The 8780-nt window shown below is 38.3% G+C and overlaps 1 long non-coding RNA gene across 1 annotated transcript; it reads left to right on the forward strand.

The window, feature by feature from the left end:
• Positions 1-1507: 1507 nt before the first annotated feature.
• On the forward strand, positions 1508-3087 carry LOC121043367 (uncharacterized). The gene is made up of 2 exons (XR_005796816.1): positions 1508-1607; positions 2820-3087. It is a non-coding gene; the product is annotated as an uncharacterized LOC121043367 (long non-coding RNA).
• Positions 3088-8780: the final 5693 nt, after the last annotated feature.

Consider the following 8780-nt stretch of genomic DNA (forward strand, 5'->3'; position numbering starts at 1 on the left):
TTCCATTAATTACCTCTTTAAAGACCCTATCTCCAAATACAACCACATTCTGAGATACTGGAGGTTAGGCCTTGAATATAGGAATCTGGAAATGGCTCAATTCAGCCCGTAGCACATACCTAGATTTGTCATGTAATCCCAAAACTGGAAAATAAGGTTTTCTTGTATGGCCAACAAGAACAAACAAGATTAATAAGCATTTGAGCAATCTCTGGCAAAGTAGAAGAGACAATTGTTAAACACTTTATAAGACAGAATAAGGGTTGACTACATTTTGAATTATTCATGACATGGTTTGATAAAATAGGTTTTAACTATTAGCACACCAATCAAAAATAAAATCTCATCCAATCCAATAAAATCCTTGGATTTTATTTTAAAAATGTGTCTTGAGAATTTAATTCTCTAAAACATTTTTTTAATGTTTTGCAATTTAAACATTAAGTAAAAATAATCAGCATCAGGAACCAATACTTCTTTGACTTCTGAATTCAGAGCATTCTTTCCTGACCTAATTTCTCAATTTGTGATGCCAAGCTTCATCCTTAACAGAAATATGCATGAAATAAGGAAAGACAGAAATCAGGGGTTGGCAGGGGCACCTCAGTGACTCAGTCAGTTAGGTGGCCAACTTTGGCTCAGTTCATGATCTCACGGTTCGTGAGTTCAAGCCCCACGTCAGGCTCTGTGCCGATGGCTCACAGTCTGGAGCCTGGTTCAGATTCTGTGTCTCCCTCTCACTCTGCCCCTCTCCCACTCGTGTTCTATCTCTCTCTTTCTCTCTCTCTCTCTCTCTCAAAAATAAATAAATGTGAAAAAAAATTAAAAAATAAAAGACATCAGGGGTTGGCAATCTATATCCCGTAAGTAAAATGTTATCAAAACATAGGCATGCCCATTCCTTTCCTTAATGACTGCTTCCTGGAACTTCTACCATGTTTGTTTTTTTGGATCAACTTTACAGTCATGTTATTAGATCCCCCCTCCCCAAAATCCTATTAGTATTTTGATTGGAATTGCACAAAATTTTCAGATTTGTTAAAGGAAAATTGGCATATTTACAGTTTCTTATCCAGTAGCAATGCATTCTCTCTTTAGTCAAGCCTTATGTTATATTCTACAGATTTTCAAGATTTCCTGATTAAAGGTGCAGCATATTTATTTTCCACTGTGTATTTGTTTGCTATTGTGACCAGAACTTCTGCTATTTGTAACTCCTGATAACAGGATATGTATTTATTATGTCTATGATTATTTTGTGTATTGGCATACTATATATAGTAAATATCATGCATATTGTGTATTTTGTCTAATATGTATCATAAACAAATGTTTGTGTTCCCCCAAAAGTCATATGTTGAAACCTAATCCCCAATATGATAATATTTGGAGGCGGGATCTTCGGGAGGTGATTAGGTAAATGAGGGTGGAGCCCACGTAAATGGGGCTACTGCCCTTATAGAAGAGATTCAGAGAACTCCCTTCCCCCTTTCGCATGTGAGGACACTGTCAAAACACATTTGGGTCATCTGTGAGCCAGGAATTGGACCTTCACCAAAGACCAATTCTGTCTGCACCTTGACCTTGGTCTTGCCAGCCTTGGAACTGTAAGAAATCAATTTCTGTTATTTATAAGCCACCCACTCTATGGCATTTTGTTATGGCAGCCTGATTGGACTGACCATATGGATATATGTTAAATATATTAATTTTAGTGAGTTTTATTACTTTTAATAGGACAACTTATTGATTTCTCTTACGATTTTTAATTTAAATTTCTCTTACTTATTCAAAGCCAATTCCTTTGAAGGGTTCAGATATTAAGCCTACCACCAGAAAAAAATTATTTTGTCCCATCTTTTTAAATTTAAGAGAGACGTTATCTCAAATATTAGCTGATGGCTTCCTGTCACTAAACTCTGTCAGCCAGTGTTTGGAGGGATTAGATACCTCAATCAGATGTTTCTGAAGTGTGCCTGACTACATGTTTCCCTAAGTAATGCAATGCCCTTTATGAGCAAGCTACAAGCCAGAATGGCATGGGGGCTTCCAATCTCCTGGAAGATTCCAAAGGTGAGCCCTATCTGGAGTAGTATGTAGAGCTCCTTATATGTATATTTGGGGTAATAGGTCAGGAAAAGTAAGCAAACCGAATTCCATTTCCATACATGACCAATCTCTTAAAAGAATTATGCATTAGAAATTGCAAGTTACAATGTGAATGATTGGCAAGGGATGTGATGTTGTGTGTTACATGTTCTTTTAAGAAAGGTCATAGACTCCTAGAGCTCCTTAGGGAAATGGAATCTTCAAGATGCCCAATGAAGCCAACATTCCCAGAGTGGAGCTGAGTGTGGGGGAAAGCAGTGCAGATCAAAGATCAAATGCTGGTGACCCACTGAGATTAACTTGGCTTGATCTGGATACTATTACTTTTTTTTAATGTATTAATTAGTAGCCAACATTAAAAAGCAGGAAACTTCATGTTAAACTTGAAAACTTTTGCATTCTCTTGAAAACCAAAAGATCTACAACATTTGGGTTTGGGTCAAGTATGGAATATACCCTCAAAAACTAGGTTAGGCTCTCCAGGATGACTCCATTTTCATCATTCCTTACTTACTGATATATGTTACCTACCTAGACCCTACTTATTTATAAAAGTTGTATTCTTTTATAACACTATCTTCCAAAAACTAAAAAATATGTAAGGAATTGTATAAGATTTAGACAACTTCCTGACAAAGCAGACCATTTGGGGAGGGGAAAAAAATCCACGGAAAAGCTTTTTTTTTTTTTTTTTTTCATTTTCATTTCAGGGTCACTACTGTCTGCCTCTGGTTCCCATTCAGGAGGTAGTGGGCTTTGGACTTTTAAAGAATGATGGAAATAGTAAGTAGAAATATTTTTTGTACAAAGGCAATGGATTCATCTCAAATGAATGCTAGATATGAGGGAGAGAAGATACAAACTATAACCACCTTTAGCCCTAGTAAATGCAAAATCCTTGCACATCTTGTATATGAAAAACTGTAAGATGTGTACCAAAAAATCTATTAGAATGAATAAACACCTTCACAAATGTTGCATGGTAGAAGATAGTTTATAGAAATGCAATTGATTTTTGTGTAACTGAACAATCTGGGAATGAAAGTAAGAAAACAGCTCCATGTATAATAGCAAAAATGCTATCACAAGAACTAAAGATTCCAGATAGGGAGTATAGCACCTGCGTGCAACACAGAAATAAGAAGATGCATTTAAGAGAGTAGATAAGACAATATCACATTACCCCATTACCCACCCCATAAAGCCCATGCAGCCAGCACAGAGGCACCCTCCCTTTGGGGAAGAGAGAGTGAAGTGAGAACCAGACTTCACCATGGACCCCAGCACCATGTCCGTACCACCACCAGGACAGCCCCCAAAGACCCAGCCTCCAAGATGGCTCCCAAGGACCCAGGCTCCCAGCCCACCCCAGTCTCCATACCAACCCCCTGAGACTCAGGCTCAAGCTCACCCCTGCAGGAAGTAGCATACGAATAGAAATAAAGGCACATAGAAGGAAGAAAGGACGACGTAACACTGTCTCTGTTTGCACATGACATGATTTTTTATATGGAAAACCCTAAAGACTCCACCAAAAAACTGTTCGAATAAATGAATTCAGTAAAGTTGCAGAGTACAAATTCAACATGCAAAATTCAATTGTGTTTCTATACACTAACAACAAACTATCTGAAAGAGAAATTAAGAAAATAATTCTGGGGTGCCTAAGTACCTCAGTCAGTTAAACGTCTTTTCATTTTGGCTCAGGTCATTATCCCAGGGTTGTGGGCTCTGTGCTGAGTGTGAAGCCTGTTGGGATTCTCACTCTGTCCCTCTCCCCTGCTCGCTCTCTCTCTCTCTCTCTCTCTCTCTCTCTCTGAAAGAAAGAAAAGAAGAGAAAAGAGAATTCCATTTATAATGGCATCAAAATTGATAAAATACACAGGGCCCCAGGTGGCTCAGTTGGTTAAGTGTCTGACTTCAGCTCAGGTCATGATCTCATGGTTCATGAGTTTGAGCCCCACATTGGGCTCTCTGCTGTCAGCACAGAGCCCGCTTCAGATCCTGTGTCTGAATATATACATATAAAAAATAATAAAATACTCCAGTATTTCAGATTCAAAATACTCAGATAAATCTAATCAGTAAGACAGAAAGATCTTTACACTGAAATCTATAAAATACTGATAAATCAAAGATGACATAAATAAATGGAAACATATCTCATGTTCATGGGTTGGAAGAATTGATATTATTTAAGTGTCCATACTAACCAAAGCAATCTACAGAATCAGTGCAATCTCCATAAAAATTCCAATGGTATCTCACAAAAATAGAAAAAGCTAACTAAAAATTCATATGGGATCACAAAATACCATATGATATTGCTTTGTTGCCAAAGCAACAGAGATAACAAAGCTGGAAGTCAAACTATCTGATTTCAAAATATACTACAAAGCTACAGTAATCAAAACAGCATGGTACCAGCATAAAAACAGGCCCATATAGACCAAAGGAACAGAATAGAGAACCCAGAAATAAATCCACCCACTTATAGTCAGTTGATTTTCCATGAAGTTGTCAAGAACATACAGTTGAGAAAGGACAGTCTCCAGTAGTGTTGGGAAAACTGGTTTTCAACATAAAACATGAAGCTAGACCCTTATTTCACTCCATATATAAAAGTCAACTCAAAATGTATTAGGAATCAAGACTTAAATGTAAGACCTGAAACAATAAAACCATAGAAGAAAACAGGGAAAAACTCCTTGACATTGGTCTGATCAATGATCTTTTGGATAGGACCCCTGAAGTACAAAGCAACAAACTACATTGAACTAAAAAGCTTCTGCACATTAAAGGAAACCATCAACAATAGAGTGCAGAGAAAACCTACAGAATGGGAGAAAATATTTGCAAACCATGTATCTGATTAAGGTTAATATCCAAACTATGTAAGGAACTCAATTCAATAGCAAGAAAACAAATAACTGATTAAAAATGGGTGGAGGACCTGATAAGACATTTCTCAGAAGACATACAGATGGCCAACAGGCATATGAAAAGGTGCTCAACATCACTAATCATCAGAGAAATGCATATCAAAACCACAATAAGATATCATCTAGCACCTGTTAGGATGGCCATTATCAAAAAAAAAAAAAAAAAAAAAAAACCCAACAAAAGATAACAAGTGTTTGTAAAAAGAAAGGGAACCCTGTGCCCTCTTGGTAGGAATGCAAATTGGTACACCTGCTGTGGGAAACAGTATGGAGATTCCTCAAAATATTAAAAATACAACTACAATATGACCCAACCCCACTTCTGGGTACTTATCCGAAGGAAATGAAATCAATATCTTAAAGAGATAGCTGCACTTATGTTTACTGCAGCATTATTTACAATTGCCAAGATTTAGAACCAACCCAGGTATCCATCAAGGGATGAATGGACAGAGAAGATGTGATATACGCATAAACACACACACACACACACACACACACACACACACACACACACACTGGAATATTATTCAGCCATAAAAAAGAAGGAAATCTTGCCATTCACAAGATGGATGGACTTTGAGCAGTTAGTATAACACTATATAAGTCAGACAAAGGACAAGTCCTGTATGATCTCACTTGAGCATAGAACCTAAAATAACAACAGTGAACTCAAATGCAGAGAACAGATTGGTGGTTGCCAGAAGCAGGGGTGAGGAGAGTGAAACGGGTAGAAGTGGTCAAAAGCTACGAAATTCCAGTTATAAAATAAATGGGCCATAGGGATGTAATGCACAGCATGGTGACTATAGTTAATGATAATGTACTGTATATTTGGAAGATGCTAAGCATAAATCTTAAAAGTTTTAATCACAAGTAAAAAACACACTATAACCTTATATGGTGATGGATATTAACTAGGCTTGTGGTGAGCATTTCACAACAGAGACAAATTTGAAATTGTTAGATTTTTTTTGGCTTAAATGTAATAGAACGTTATATGTCAATTATATCTCAATAAAGAAAGTAACAAAAAAAATTTCTCAAATTGCTAATGCAAAGACCTACAACTATAGAACTCTTAGCATAGTCATGGGGCGCCTGGGTGGCTAAGTTGGTTGAGTATATGACTCTTGATTTTGGCTCAGGTCATGATCTCAGGGTGGTGAGATCTCCCTCTACCCATCTCCCCTGCTTGTGCACTCACTCTCACTCTCTCTCTCAAAAAAATTAAATTAAATTAAATTAAAAAGAAAAAAGAAAACAGGAAAGTCACAAATCTTCTTATCTTGGATTAAGTGATTGTTTCTTAGACAGGACACCAAAAGCAGATACAGCGAAAAAGGAAGAAAAGAAAAGAAAAAAAAAAAGATGAATTGCATTTCAAAACTTTAAAGTTCTGTGCTTTTGAAAACACTGTCAATAAAGTGAAAAGACAACCCATATAATGGTATAAAATATTTATCTGAAAAGGGACTTGTATCCAGACAGAAGAAGAACTCTTACAGGTCAATAAAAAAAAGACCCAATAACGCAATTAAATAGGTAAAAGAGGGGCGCCTGGGTGGCTCAGTCGGTTGAGCGTCTGACTTCGGCTCAGGTCATGATCTCACGGCTTGTGAGTGCAAGCCCCGCGTTGGGCTCTGCGCTGACAGCTCAGATCCAGGAGCGTGCTTCAGATTCTGTGTCTCTCTCTCTGCCCCTACCCCAATTGCACTCTGTCTCTCTCTCTCTCTCAAAAATAAATAAACATTAAAAAAAAAATAGGTAAAATATCTGAACGGCCTTTTTCCAAAGAGATATACAAATGGCCAGCAGGTACATGGAAAGATGCTCAATACCATAGTCAATAGGGAAAGGCAAATTGAAACTCCATCAAATACCATTCCACACCCACCATGATTACTAGCATAAAAGAGAAAGAAAATTAGAGGCATTGTCAAGGTTGTGGAGAAATTGAACCCTCCTACACTGCATGCAAAATGAGACAGTCACTTTGGGAAACAGTCTGCAGCTGCTCAAAAACGTTAAATATAGAGTTACTGTATGGGTCTGTACTTTTACCCCTATGTATTTACCCAAGACAATTGGAAACCGAGAATCTTGCTCACAGTTGTTCAGAGCAGCACTCTTCATAATAGTCATAAAGCGGAAACAACCCAAACGCGGTATACCCATACAATAAAACATTAGTCAGCCGTAAAAAGGATTAAGTGTTGATACATGCTACAACATGGATAAACTTTTAAAACATGCTAAGTGAAAGAAGCCAGTAACAAAAGGCCATGTATTACCTGATACCATTTGTATGAAACGTCCAGAATATGAAAATCTATAGAAAGAGAAATTAGATCAGTGGATGCCACTGGCAAGGGGAAAGGGAGACTAGGTAGTGACTGCTAATGTGTATGGGGTGGCTTTTGGGGGTGACTAAAATGTCCTACAATCACATAATTAGATGGTTCCACAACTTTTTAAAAAGTAAATTCTAGGGGCGCCTGGGTGGTTCAGTCAGTTGAGCATCTTACTTCAGCCCAGGTCATGATCTCAAGGTTCGTGGGTTCGAGCCCCGCATCGGACTCTGTGCTGATGACTCGGAGCCTGGAGCCTGCTTCGGATTCTGTGTCTCCCTCTCTCTCTGCCCCTCCCCCACTCACGCTCTGTCTCTCTCTCTCTCCTTCAAAAATAAACATTAAAAAAAGAAGTAAATTCTAGTGCTTGCTTCAGCAGCACATACACCAAAGTAAATTCTACCCTCAACATGGGGCTTGAACTTGTGACCCTGAGATCAAGAGCCACATGTTCTACTACCTGAGCCAGCCAGATACCCCACAACGTCTTAAAATACTAAACCACTATACTGTACACTTAAATTTTTTTCAGTGTTTATTTATTTAAGAGAGAGGCAGAGAGAAAGAGAGCATGCACGTATGAGCAGGGGAGGGGCAAACAGAGAGGGAGAGAGAATCCCAAGCAGGCTCCACGCTATCAGCACAGAGCACAATGTGGGGCTCCATCTCATGAAGCCTGAGATCATGACCTGAGCCAAAATCAAGAGTCAAGATGCCATGGGGCGCCTGGGTGGCTCAGTCGGTTAAGCGTCCGACTTCGGCTCAGGTCATGATCTCACAGTCCATGAGTTCGAGCCCCGCGTCGGGCTCTGTGCTGACAGCTCAGAGCCTGGAGCCTGCTTCGGATTCTGTGTCTCCCTCTCTCTCTGCCCCTCCCCTGTTCATACTCTGTCTCTCTCTGTCTCAAAAATAAAATAAAACGTTAAAAAAAATTGAAAAAAAAAAAAAGTCAGGATGCTTAACCAACTGAACCACCCAGGTGCACCTTAAAATTCTATCAAATAAAGTATTCTTCCCTATTCCATGACTGCTAGTTAAAGTGAATGTGACAGGCCTGCTTTTTTGTTTTTTAATGCTAACTAATTAAATTACAGGTCCTTCTTTTTCAATGGATAATCTTTATAATAAATAAAAATAAATCTGGAAAAGAAAGGAAGCCACCAAGAGAGAGCGAGAGAGAGAGAGATCTTTTTTTATCATAAAACTCATTCCAAAATGTGATTTGATAAGCTATCATACCAAAACACTCATAAGAATATCAACACTGGTTTCTGTGTACTATGGAAACTTGAGACTTTTCTATTTGTTAACCAAGGTGTCCCACAAATACCCATGTGCTTGTGGAAGTATTATTTCAAAGGGGTGTTGTAAGTCTCCG

This window comes from Herpailurus yagouaroundi, unplaced genomic scaffold (genome assembly GCF_014898765.1).
Source record: "Herpailurus yagouaroundi ecotype Mexico unplaced genomic scaffold, PumYag 187, whole genome shotgun sequence".
Taxonomy (NCBI): domain Eukaryota; kingdom Metazoa; phylum Chordata; class Mammalia; order Carnivora; family Felidae; genus Herpailurus; species Herpailurus yagouaroundi.